The sequence below is a fragment of the Dermacentor albipictus genome, unplaced genomic scaffold, assembly GCF_038994185.2.
Source record: "Dermacentor albipictus isolate Rhodes 1998 colony unplaced genomic scaffold, USDA_Dalb.pri_finalv2 scaffold_20, whole genome shotgun sequence".
Lineage (NCBI taxonomy): Eukaryota > Metazoa > Arthropoda > Arachnida > Ixodida > Ixodidae > Dermacentor > Dermacentor albipictus.
This window is the reverse complement of record NW_027225574.1, coordinates 5,766,516-5,779,453: the sequence shown is the minus strand read 5'-3', so window position 1 is coordinate 5,779,453 and position 12,938 is coordinate 5,766,516. Positions and strand designations below refer to the sequence as shown.

The 12,938-nt window shown below is 46.7% G+C and overlaps 1 long non-coding RNA gene across 10 annotated transcripts in view; it reads left to right on the top strand.

Annotated features, from left to right (window-relative positions):
* Positions 1-5,220: 5,220 nt before the first annotated feature.
* Positions 5,221-12,938, top strand: part of LOC135920056 (uncharacterized) — a 43,427-nt gene continuing 35,709 nt past the window's right edge. For 7 of the 10 annotated variants that reach the window (XR_010570148.1, XR_010570150.1, XR_010570152.1 and 4 more), the window contains exons 1-4: positions 5,221-5,691; positions 6,522-6,811; positions 7,953-8,534; positions 9,276-9,457. This is a non-coding gene — a long non-coding RNA (uncharacterized lncRNA). The remainder of the gene's footprint in view (positions 5,692-6,521; positions 6,812-7,952; positions 8,535-9,275; positions 9,458-12,938) is intronic. The other 3 variants (XR_010570153.1, XR_011509792.1, XR_010570154.1) reach the window with 2 other exon arrangements.

Genomic DNA, 12,938 nt, shown 5'->3' with positions numbered 1-12,938 from the left:
CCCCGAGCACATCTATATAGCCCAATAGATGCTTTTCACCACTACCATGCGGTCAAGCTTCGTGCGGGAACTACTGGTGCTTACCTGGTGCCACAACGTTGGATAAACAGAAAAATCTGAGCACGAGCATTTTTATAGAGCAAAGCGAACATTTCCTCATGCCGCAAGGCAAGCTTGTACTTAATTAAGGTTTCCAATTGCGTCTACTTTATGAAAGTGCACGTTGCACAGAGGACAGATTCGGTGGAAGCTTGCAGAGATAGCTCACAATCACATTTATCTTACTAAAGAAACGATTCCGCATCAACAGTGGCGTAGCTAGGTCGTCTGGCACCCGGGGCCCATAGGTCTTCTGTCATCTCCCCCCCCCCCCCCCCCGATGTAGTCGAGGAAGGCGAGGATATCGACAATTTCCGGGTTTCAGCACCAGTACAACCGCCTTGGATACCGCGCACGTTCACCGGGTCCCCCTCTCCTTCGCTTTCTTTCCCAGAGACCGCGAATGCAGCAAATATACACGCTGTTTTTCCTGCGCCAAATACCACAGGGTGCTGCACTGATCACGTGTGATAAGCCCATGTGCACATCTTCTGTCAGACTGTAAGGCCTGGCAGCCAATACAAATGCGGCATCGTGGAAAACATGACTCACGTCACAAGTAACAACAAATATCTTTATAATAAAGTTTTAATTACCAATTTTAGCGACAATATTGCATTTGCAAAATTGAAGCCCGACATTCATATCTTGCCCAACAACAACTTCACAAAAATCGTCGTAGGTACTATGGCACGCAGTATTTTGTCTGTGCGCAGCCCTGAATGAAAACGAAAACTAAATTGTTTGTCAGTGACGCTGATCTCCCCAACCTATTAGACACACTACCTGCCTCTCCGCTGCGCGGGTGCGAATGCTATGACAAATTAATTACGAGTTCTCTTCATTCTGATCAATAATTCAATCAATGATTCTGTTTTCATTTCCTGCTATACGGACAAACGTGATTATCCGTGCTGCGGTACCACCGCAAGATTGGGAACAGAATAGAGCTCGCTTCGCGTAGATTCTTGGCGTCACCATAAAAAAAAGAAAGAAAAGGCCGCGATGAAGCCCATGCCAGCGAAAGCTTGCACTACTGTTGGTCTGCACTCACAATGGAGGGAATTAGATCAACGTCACTGGTCCGCTATTTCATATTTCTTTCGATTCTGCCATATACTGGGCGCCGCCCGCAGTGCCAACGTACTGTAGGTTGTAGCACCCAAAACGATTTTGTTTAAGAAGTTTTTGTTGAGTTAATAATATGACTTTGAGTCCTCGATTCTCGAATTGAAGTGCTTCCTCTATAAGTACTAATTACGGGATTATTAAGGATATGGTTATCACTTATCTGCCATATTTTTCGCGCTACTGAGCCTTCCTAGTAATCACAAAAAGACATAACTTTATAGAATCTCGATCGGGAAATACCCTTACAAAATTCACTTTCTTTTATAAAATTATCTGCAGCTAATACAGACACTGTACTTGTGACATGAACTCACGCAACAACAACAGTTTTCTGAAACTTTCGAGGGTAAGAAGGAAAGCGTGAAACATAACTGAGGTTTCGCAGCGGCTTCTCGGAGCGAGCGGGAGAGGGGAAGTAAAAGCGAGCCGGACATCGCGGCGGGCCCGCGACTACAGCCTGTAGAGTCATACACCGCCAAACTCTTCGGCCGAACCGAGTCAGAAGACGATCCAGAGAATCGCATTCGCTATTTTTGACGACCCCACTTATGCAACGTCGCTCTCAACGAACGCTTCGCCGTAAACGCGAGCGCCGGGCGCACTGGTTGAACGCCCTCTTGCTGCTGTCTTTGTTCGTCTTCGCTGCGCGTTCTGAACGGAAGAGGTACCCAAGAGCCCCAACGCCTTACAACGCCTCACTGTATGTTTAGCGACTCCTGCTCCCAGCATGAACGCACAACACGAGCGCACCCCACATGAGACGTTCCGCTAAAGCGAGCAGTTTAGCGACCATTTCGCGAATTGAATTTTTTAGCCCGCACATTCGTGAGTGAGTGAGTGACGAAACTTTGTTCTGAACACCTGCAGAACGGTTAGCCTTCCCCTGTTAGGGAGGCGTTACCGTGACGCGGCCATGACGTCTTCGCGGCGTGTGGCGCCTCTACTTCGGCCGCGGCCGCACTATTCCCTTTGGTCGACCGCGCCTGCCCCTCCTTTGGGGTGGCAGCCTCCCTCCGGTTTCGCTCGGTCGTTGCCTTTCGAGGGCCGCCGAGATCTGCTGGACGGCCTGGGTTTGAACATCTTGGTCATAGCATCTCGTTGCGGCCTCGAGCCGCGGCGGGATCGTTGTTAGTGTTGCAGCTTCATGCGGATTCTTAGCGCAGTCCCAAAGGATGTGAGCTGCAGTGGCTCTTTCCTTTCGGCACACACAACACAGATCACTTTCATAAACACTTGGACACACGTGCCTCATCAGCACCGGGGTGAATAACGACCCCGTTTGAAGTTGTCGGTATAAAACCGCCTCCTTACGGGTCAAGCCCGGATGAGGTGGCGGCATAGTCCTTCGCTCTAGTCGGTACCATTTCACAATTTCATTGTACGAAGTCATTTTGTCCTTGGTTTCCCACCACCACGACGGGTCGGCTGTAGTAGCAGCGGCACGGTTGGTTAGTCCTCGCGCCGCCGCGTTCGCCGTCTCGTTGTGGTTAGCGTTGCCGCGATCCGACACATCACTGCCCATGTGGGCCGGAAACCACTTTATCACCACACACCGACTTCACTCGCGAGATCGACCACACGCAGCACACGCGCGGCTTCACCACACACCCTTGCTCTGGCGTAATTTTTCACTGCCGTCCTAGAATCACAGAGCACAGTCGTGCACTCGGGGTCGGCGATGGCCAAAGCAATGGCCACCTCCTCGGCTTGATGCGCCCCTCGAGTCCGCACACTCGCCGCTGTTCTAGTTGCACCGGTCGATGCCCCGACGACTGCAGCGGCGAATGCCTTTCTGTCATGGGGATACTCTGCCGCGTCCACAAACACGGCACCCCTGTCTTTGGCATGGAGATCGATGAGCGCCTTGGCCCTCGCCGCCCGCCGCTCTTTGTGGAACTCAGGGTTCATATTTCTTGGCACCGGACATACCCGTAGCCGTCTACTAATTGCGTCCGGTACAGGCACGTCTGTATTTTCGGGTCCCATATCCTTTGGTCCCAGGCCTAGGTCACGCAGCACTTGTCTGCCCGTTCTTGTTTCTGATAGCCGCGCGAGCTGAGCGGTCCTCTGCGCCTCGGCGATTTCCTCCAGGGTGTTATGCACCCCCAAGGCCAGGAACTTGTCGGTGCTTGTGCAATCGAGAAGTCCGAGTGCAGCCTTGTACGCTTTGCGTATGAGCGCATTGATCTTATTGCGTTCGCACTGCCTCCAGTTGTGGAAAGCAGCAACGTATCTAATGTGGCTTATAGCGATGGATTCCACTAGCCGGGTGAGGCTTTCTTCCTTCATGCCTGCTGTTCTGTGCGACACCCTCTTAATGAGGCGGATGGCCGTGGTGACTTTGGCCGCCAGACGGTTGACCGTCTCGCCGTTGACTCGTTTGCGCTCAATCAGCATCCCCAGCACTCGGATCTTCTCGACAGCCGGGATCATGTGACCACCGGTCGTCTTGATCTTTATTGTGTCTTGCTCTCTCGCAGGCTCGTTGCCTTTCGTCTTCCTAGCTGTCCTTTTCGGAGGAACCACCAACAGCTCAGACTTGCTTGGGGAGCAGACGAGCCCAGACCCGTCCAGCTGCTCCTCGATAGCGTCAACCGCCTCTTGCAATGTATTCTCGATGTGTCCGTCGCTTCCTCCTGGGACCCAGAGCGTTATGTCGTCGGCATAGATAGTGTGTCGGACCCGCGCGACTCGTGAGAGGCGCTCGGCCACCCCTATCATTACAAGGTTGAAAAGCAATGGCGAGATGACTGAGCCCTGGGGGGTCCCGACACTGCCGAGCTTCTTCTTTTGGAGCTGCAGGTCACCGGCGATGATTTCAGTAGTCCGCTCCGTCAAAAAATCCTTGATGTACGCATAAGTTCTCTTGCCCATGTTTAGCCGTGACACCTGGGCCAGAATCGCAGAGTGTCTTACTTTGTCAAAAGCGCTCTGCAGGTCCAAACCCAAGATGGCTCGCTTGTCTTTCGTGTTGGTAGTGTCATCGAGGATGTCATTGTTCAGTTGTATCATGGCGTCCTGAGTTCCGAGCTTGTTTCGGAACCCGATGATGGTGTTTGGGTAGAGCCCCGAATCTTCCAGGTACCTCTGCCACCTGTTCATGAGTACATGCTCCAACGCTTTGCCCACACAGGACGTAAGCGAGATCGGCCGGAGGTTCTCAATGTTGGGTGGCTTGCCCGGCTTGGGAATCAAGATGGTCTTGGCTGCTTTCCACTGCCGAGGTAATGATCCGGCTCGCCAGCAAGTGTTGAAGTATGCCGTGAGGTTCTCTATCGCCGCTTCGTTAAGATTTTTCAGCGCTCTGTTCGTAACGCCGTCGGGACCAGCGGCGGAGTTGCTGTTGAGATCGTGCAGGGCAACCCGTACTTCCCATACTTCAATGTCTCGATCTAGCCACTCGTTTGCTTCGCCTAGGTAGTCCGGGTGCGTGTCTGTGGGAGTGACCGGGAGGTACTTGTCGTCGAGGCGTTTCTTCACTTCACGTGCAATTAATTATTTCGTGGGGTGTTGATAGAGCTGCAGCCGACAATTCTGCAGCGCAACGTATCGGGTGCATGAGCTCGGGGTACTGGATACCGGAGCATTCTTTGCAATTTGCGCCCAGTCAAGCCGGCGGAAAGAGGGGTGTCTTCAGGCGTATATGACACCCCCCCCCCCCCCCCCCCGGCCCCTTGCACCCGGAGCCCACAGCCCCCCGGCCCCCCCTGTTGCTACGCCACTGCGCATCAAGATAACATGCGGTTGAGCAGTACAAGCAAAAAACAAATGCTCCGCTGATCAGTGCAGCCGGCGTAACACGTACTAACCAGCGTTCGAACTGCGCGCGCCAAAACCGAAATCAGAAGTATGGTTCAAGTGTTCACGCTATACGTGCTCTAGAAATCAGCAGCGGGGGCAATACAAGGACCCTGGCAATATCTTGCGATGAGGATGCGCAGAGAGCAAGCGCGAGCGAAAATTGTGCGCCGAAACAGTCGCCTGTTGAACCGGAAGCGCCGAGCAGACGACGCGTCCCATGAGCATCTGCGAGTTTACGCCTCGCCTGTTGATTTTTGTTTTTGTTTTGTATACCTCGTGAATCGTTCAGGAGTGTTTGGAGTCAGGCTTTTTCTGAATACTGTTGACCGCAATGCCATCGTTTTGTGCGGCATATGGCTGCTCAAACAGCAGCCGCGACGAGCATCACTTCCCCAAAGGTAAAAAGCTACACTCTAGAAAGCAGTTCGGTGGATTGCGGCAGTAAAGAAAAATAATTTTAGGCCTACGATCCACTACGTGATCTGCTCAGACCACTTCCGCAACGACGAATATTACCGCAGTCTGTCGATAATGAGGTCAATAGGAATTCCCGTCAAGTGTGCCCGAATGATACATGGCGCAGTCCCTTCAGTATTCGCTCGCAGAAGGAATCAGTCGCCGCCGCCGCCGAGAGCAGCTTTCGCCAAAAGAAAAACGAAGGTAAGAGTTGGAAAGCGCAGATTCCTGAGCAGAGAAACATGCGTGCAGAGTATCTATGCAGCGCAGTCGCGTTCTCTCGTCAGTGTATTATGTTCTGCACACCCCTCACGCTAGCAAACACGCTTCACTTGCTATCATATCCTAATTATTTGTGGCTTAGTTCCGATAAAAGTTATCCTAGTTACAGTTGCAGTTGGTCGCACGTTTCTAGCGGTGATCACTGGACACGAGCAACTGTCGTCGCCTTTCGGGATGTTAATGGTACGCTCGCAGTGAAAATATATATATATATACTTGCACATAGCGCTCAGCATGTAAAGCCGCGCAGTGTTGCATATCACGGGAAGTGCTTCTTTCGTTGGCAGGTGCTGCATTGTTGAGTGCGCAATTAGCCATTACAACCCGCCGTAGCCCATGCAATGCGTGTGGCCATGGTGGCGTTGGCCAGCTGAGCTCAAGATCGCGGTTTGGATCCCGGACGCAGCGGCCTCATTCTAGTGGCGCAGAATGCAAAAAACACTCGCGTACCGTGAACTGGGTGCACGCTAAAGAAACCGAAGTGTTCATAGTTATTCAGGAGCCCCCCTGCTATAACGTTCCTCATAATGAGAGCGTGCATTTTGCACGTAAGAGCACATCATTTAATTATGAAGTGAGCGATTGTTTAGTGTATAGAGACATTTACTAAGCAGTTTTCTTTGAGAGGTGGATAGCGGAGATGGAAATTTTTTGCTTGAGTTCATTGTTAAATTAAAACCAGATTTACTGGACTAATATTCAAGCACTGTATGCTTGGCACTAGGTTAACATATTGTATGTGGTTATTTCAGATTCTAAATGAGCTGTTGGGAACCAGCCAGAAAGGATCACATGAAGGAAGTGGTACCTCTGCCAATGCTGCTGAGGATTGTGGCTGCCTTAATGCAGGGGACATCGTCGAAGTTGTGTCGTCCCCTACTAGACTCAACCCTCTGGGAAACACTGCAGTAGTCTTGGATACAGTCAGCTGAAAAGACCACTCAAGGACTGGTGCATACATGCAGGAAATCTGCGCAACCAGGCCAGAAGAAAAGCACCACGTCATGCTCTGTTCAATCTCAACCACATTGCACTTCGCTTGGTATGTTCTGAACTGCGCCTACTCGTGGCATAGGTGTCCACATATTACAGTTGTAACACGCATGCATACATGTGCATTTTTGTACATGCACAGTTTTGTACGTCACATGTAACTTTTTTCACGTGTGCAAGTTGGTGACCGCACAACAGATGTGTAGACTCAAGTGAACATGGTGCCTCAAGTGCTGTGCACTTGTGTAAACAGTAAAATGGTTGACAGTGAGCCTGCGCCTGACCAGGGCATCGGTGATGACTACAGACTTCTTGGCGACCAGAGCTAGTATAACATAAAACTATTCCAATCTGTTTTTATTTCAAAGCCACCGTTAGCCCTCCATGATAGGCCAGAATGGTTCAAATCCTACCTATGGGCGGTCACCACACGCAAATGGGCAGAGCCCAAGCCATTTCGCACTATCATGGAGCACTAATGGCCAACTTGGAATAAAAACAGATTGGAATAGTCTTACATCATATTGGCCCAGAGCGATGAGTAAGCTAACATTGTCACATTTCTTTCCATCAGTGAATTTGATCATTACTGGGCTTATCAGTTATTAACATTGAGGCACCTTACCCTCGAGCATCAGAAGCAAAAAAGCTCCCTAATGCAAAATTTGTGCGCAGCTCTATATATTTTCATTTCACGATATATTGGTTAGTGCTGACAATCTGTCAAGTGCAGTATGTTGCAAATGGAGCGAATTGTGGTGCGACTGCCTTGCTAATCGGGAGGTTGTGAGAGGCAGTGCGGGAGTGATGCGTATAGGCGCAATTCACAGCAGCCGCCACAGACAGACCTCTGCTCATGCAGCACTTTGTTTCCCTATAATATGGTGCACACGCTCTCCGCTTGCCTTATCAATGGCATCATCGGCGAACAGATGACACGCGCTACTCTGGTGCCATGTCACAGCATTCATCGCTGTAGAACTCGTCTTGTGTGGCTTCGTCTTGTGCTTTCTTCTCACACTTTTGCCATACCCTCCCTCCTCCGCTTTCCACCTCATGGTTCCACTGTACCCTCCTGAGGGATGGCGACGCTCAATGCAAAAACGGGCGCCTAAGAGCTGTACTCTAAACAAAATTTGTCGAGTTGGCTTCCCCTCTAATCTTTTAGTATTGCTCTGTGGTTTCTCCAGGAACACATGCGCCCTTGTGGAAAGGGCTAGCACCAACCACCAGCGAGGCAGTCAAGTGCAGGAGGAGCACTTAAGAAAGCTAGTGCAAGCCTGTCGTACCTGCCTCTCACCATGCAAGCAAGTGGACATCCAGAGCAATGGAACTGTGGTGTACATTTACACAGAATGCTATGCTGGGCACCACTTCTTTTGGTAGAACCAGTGTTGAAACTACAGCTGTGTGCTGCAGTGCTGTTTTTGGGAAACAACTAGACTTCCTGTCTGACAATGCTGGCCTCCCTTGGTGTCCAGGTGGTTAGTGAAAGGACCTTTTCCATCCTTGAGAGCAGCTATTTATGGCCAGCAATTGACACAATAAGCAGGGTGCACAAGAAATGGGCAAACTATTTCTTTTTAAACATGTAAATGCGCAAAGTTTTGTGCTTGTAGCTTTGGACAGCTGAAGTACTTGAGGAAGCTCGTGGAAGACTAAGTCTAGCTGGGGATGGACAAGCTGACTCCCCAGGTTACAGTGCCAATTTTGGCATGTACATGCTGCTGGATGTGGAGACCAAAAATATAGTCCATTCTGAACTTGTGCAGGTTTGTTATAAATGCTGCTTTTTGTCTTTTATGAAATACCATGGGGAGAAATGTGCCTCTTGTCTTAGTTAAATGAATCTTGTGGGAGCTGCTACATGGAGCTTGAAGGTGTAAAATGTGCTCTTGTATTTCTGGAGAGCCACAGCGTCACAGTTGCATTGTTAATAACACAGACAGGCCATTACTTCTCGTTGAGTAAAAAAATTTTAGTGTATACATCAGCTAAAACTTTTCTCTCAAGTGCTCAACACTGAGCCTAATGTTAATGCTATTTTGCTGTTGTCACAGGCTGTATGCAGTGTGCTACACAAAAGGTTACCTGTGAAAAGACTTTTTAAGAGACTTGAAGGCTATGACACACCTGTGTAAGCAACTCAGAAGTTTTTCAGTGGCAGAAACTAAATTCATGCTGCCACAATTAGTATATGAAGATCTTGATTTCAAGTCCCTTGGTTTGTGAAATTTGTTTTTCAGTCAAATGAAGTTGGAGGCAGTTGTTGTATGGCACTGGAGGGCCTGAAATGAGCCATAGCTTTCCTTGAAAACAAGAACATTGAAATTTCTTCTGTTGTGACAGAGAGGTGCCCAAATAAAATGCTTCTTTAAAAAGGAGAAGCCAAGTATCGCACATAAATGCAACCTTTGGCAAGCGGTGAAAGGTGCTTTCAACAGGCCGACTTCTTTGATGCACATACAGATATTGAACTCCATGTGACCAACGTTTTCTAAAACATATTTCAGGTATCTCCGAGAAACTTCTTACCACAGCAAAGCACTCTGGCTGTACAGCACTCGACCTGTGGTGAAGTCCACAGAAAATAATCTGAACTGGTCAGCTGCTTCAAGTGTAGGCCACAAGGGGCTCCTTGTGCCAAATTGGCTTTTTCTGCTGAGCCAGGTCAAGGATATTCATGCTCATGAAGGTGATTCGTTTTCTTCTTATCTTCATGGAAAGATTGAGCCAAGGGAATGGCTGGATGGAGGTGGGCCTTATTGTACTTACATATGGAGATATCTTGTTTTTCAAGTACTAAACCACATAATTTTTTCATGCAAACACATTTAGTTAAATGCTACTAATGTGGTACCAATTACCTAATCACTAGGTCCGGGAAGCCTAAAAACATTTTATGCTATGTTGAATTAGATAAACAGAAGCATAAGACAGAACTGAATGTTATAGAAATGCAATGTATGGGACTGGGCTAGTTGGTAATCCATTATAAAAGCAGCTCAACAGCAGATGAAGGAAAAAAAGTTTGTTCTTTCCTTCTTTCCGTCCGCTGTTGCGCTGTTTTTATAATAAACTTGGAAATGTGCTTGTCTTATAGAAAGGCTGAATTTTAACGCAACAACGCTAAGGGCCCCATGTCACAGAAAATCGGGTGTCAGCAGAGTTATCTGTGAGCAAAAATTTCTGTACACATTTAGGTATATGTATATTCCATGCCTTGCTATATGACATGCGGTATATGTGGATCATATTGCCACACCATTCTATCACTAAAGTTGCTCACAGCTTGTCTTACATTCTTGACAAAATTATTCCTCGGAATTTTGGAAATGACAGCCCACAAACAAATATCATGAAACAAAACACCGACAGGGCATGCCTTTTATGTTAAATATTCTCCGACTTAAATATTAAAAAGTGCAAAACAATAACAGAAACCTGAAAATTATGTACTTCTTTTGGAGCGGCTGTGCGCTACCTGCGGGATTGGCCTATGCAGGAGGCCATGTTTCTACCAGAATGCTCGCCTTCCTCCGTAGCATTTCCTGCCAGCATTTCCTGGTAAACAGTTAGGGTTACATAAGCTCCAGTTGCCGGGAAGTGTGAGAAGCAGTCGGGGATCTTTGAATGCTGTCACATTCTGCTCACAAAGGCGAAGCTTAAGCGTCCTTCAAATTTTTGTCTTGAAGAATGCTGAAAACACTAACAAACAAATGAATAATATTCTAGAACACAACTTTCTTTCAGCTGATACTTTCACATATTACATTGAACATCTGTGAGAGATATATTATGTCAGCTGTTAATAAAGGCTGCTATTCTTCCTTGGCTGCTTAATGGCTGTTGCAAGAACTGTTGTAAGGAACATTTGAAATTGAGCACCTTTTGTCCCACTTCCGTGGTTGTCTTGTTCCACCATAATGCACCTGCTGGCACGGCCATATATATAGAACAAATAATAATAATAATAATAATAATAATAATAATAATAATAATAATAATAGCTTTATTGCCAATAATCAAATCAGTACATTCATAGAAACCTGCCAAAGCCTTTGAAGGCTTGAACAGCAGAGCCTGGCAGGCAGCAAAACCATGCACGGTACATTAATAGGTTATTTATAAGCAGCTAACTTGAGTATAGCATACGAGAAAAAAAGTTATTAAAATTTATGCAGTGTCTATGAAAAAAATTTTCAGTTAGCATAATGAAACACAGAAACACAGCAATGTGTGTGAACAAAATGGCCATGAGATAATAGATAACCATACACCAATCTGACCGTCATGGTGCAGAGGAATTGCACAATCACATGCACGAACACAAGTAATAACAGTGAACAAAATGAACAAATAGGCCTTTACAAACAAATACGCCTTAGCAGTCTCTTGTATTTTGTTTTTGCACAGAAGGTGCTGGGGGGTAATTTATTGAAGTAGGTTGGAACGTAATGGGCGCGAGCTCTAGTGCCATACCTTGTGGAACAACGGGGCCTCCAAAAGGGGTCCCTGGGCCTTAAGCAACGGGAAGAGGTGTACGGAACTAGGAATTCACTGGACCAGAAGTGTTTTAAAACAACCGTTTGCATTAGAAGGTCGTTGAAATTCGGCATCGAAAATATTTTGAAACGGTTGGCGTCAGCATTCAGGCTCAGATGATAACATATTTTATTTAAGAGGGAGTGCAGTATTGCATTTATTTTGTTGTGCCAGCGAACAGCACAGTGCCCGTAAATTGTTATTCCATACTGCAGCAGACTGTAGCCTAAAGCATGTGTTATTGTTTTCCTTACTGATAAGGGCTTGTAATATCTTATATTGTACAGTAGACATGATACGGCGCGAGGTTTTTTGCAAACGTAAGCCAGGTGGCTGTTACAAGAAAGGTCACTGTCAAGGTATAAACCAAGATACTTTACCACAGATGAGTACTGTAATGGTCTACAAGAACAAGATGAACAATCTGAACAATGCAAAACAAAAGGATAGTCATGGGCTACCTTCCTCAAAGGATTATGGAAGCAGATTAATTGCGTCTTAGGTGCATTTATATGAATTAGGTTATTTTGAAACCAGTCCATAGCTTTTGTGGTAGCAGACTGTAAAGAAGCAGTCACATCGTAATAGCTATGGGCAGAAGTTACGATCATCGTGTCATCGGCGTATTGATAAAGAGAAACAGGTATCATGCTATAGAGGTCATTTACAAAAATATGAAATAATAACTGGCTGAGTATAGATCCCTGCAGAACTCCAGAATGAATAATGGAGAATGCGCTATGAACTTGCCCAACTGAGACGACCTGACGCCTACCCTGAAGAAAATTTGCTAACAACGACCAGAAAGCACCGCGAAATCCTTACGAGTAAAGCTTCTTTAACAAAAGACCATGATAAAGACTGTCAAAAGCCTTGCTACAATCGAGAAGGAGCGCACAAGCAACATTATTATTATCGAAAGCTATAGATTCAACTGATCGGAGAAATCTTACAGAAGGGTTTGAGTGCTTTTGCCGGGCCGGAAGCCATACTGACTAGGCGACAAAATGCTGTGGGCATCTAAAAAACTTGTCATCGTTAACAATAAGTGTTTTTCTAGTATTTGAGCTATAGAAGGCACAATTGAAATGGGGTGATAATTTTCAATTTTATTACATGCACAGCTTTTAGAAAGAGGTATAACTATTGCTGTTTTCAGTTTTACACGAATTTCACCTCTTGAAATTATGCGATTGAGTAGTGCTAGCAAAACCTCTTGGATGTAGTCTTATTTTCTGCGCAAGTCATTAATGGAAATACTGTCAATTCCAGGAGATTTATTACATTTTAAACTGAAAATAATCGATCTTAGCTTTTCGTTAGAAATTGAAGGCAGATATGCCGATTCACTAATGCTGTGACGCCTAGTGCAGAAATCTACCTGTAAGTTAGATTACACGAGAGAAGTGGTTGTTAAGCTGATCAGAAATACTCTGTGTGCCGCTGGATAAACTGGAAGGAAAATAATTCATTATATTAGCTCACGTTTTAGCCCTCTAAAGCTGTTAATTAACGACCATGTTTTCTTACTACTGTAACTAGCAGATTTAAATTTGTCTCGAAAGTGTATTCACTTTGCGGAGTGGTTCATGCCAGTAACTTTGTTTCTCAAGTGCTTAAATTTGACCCGT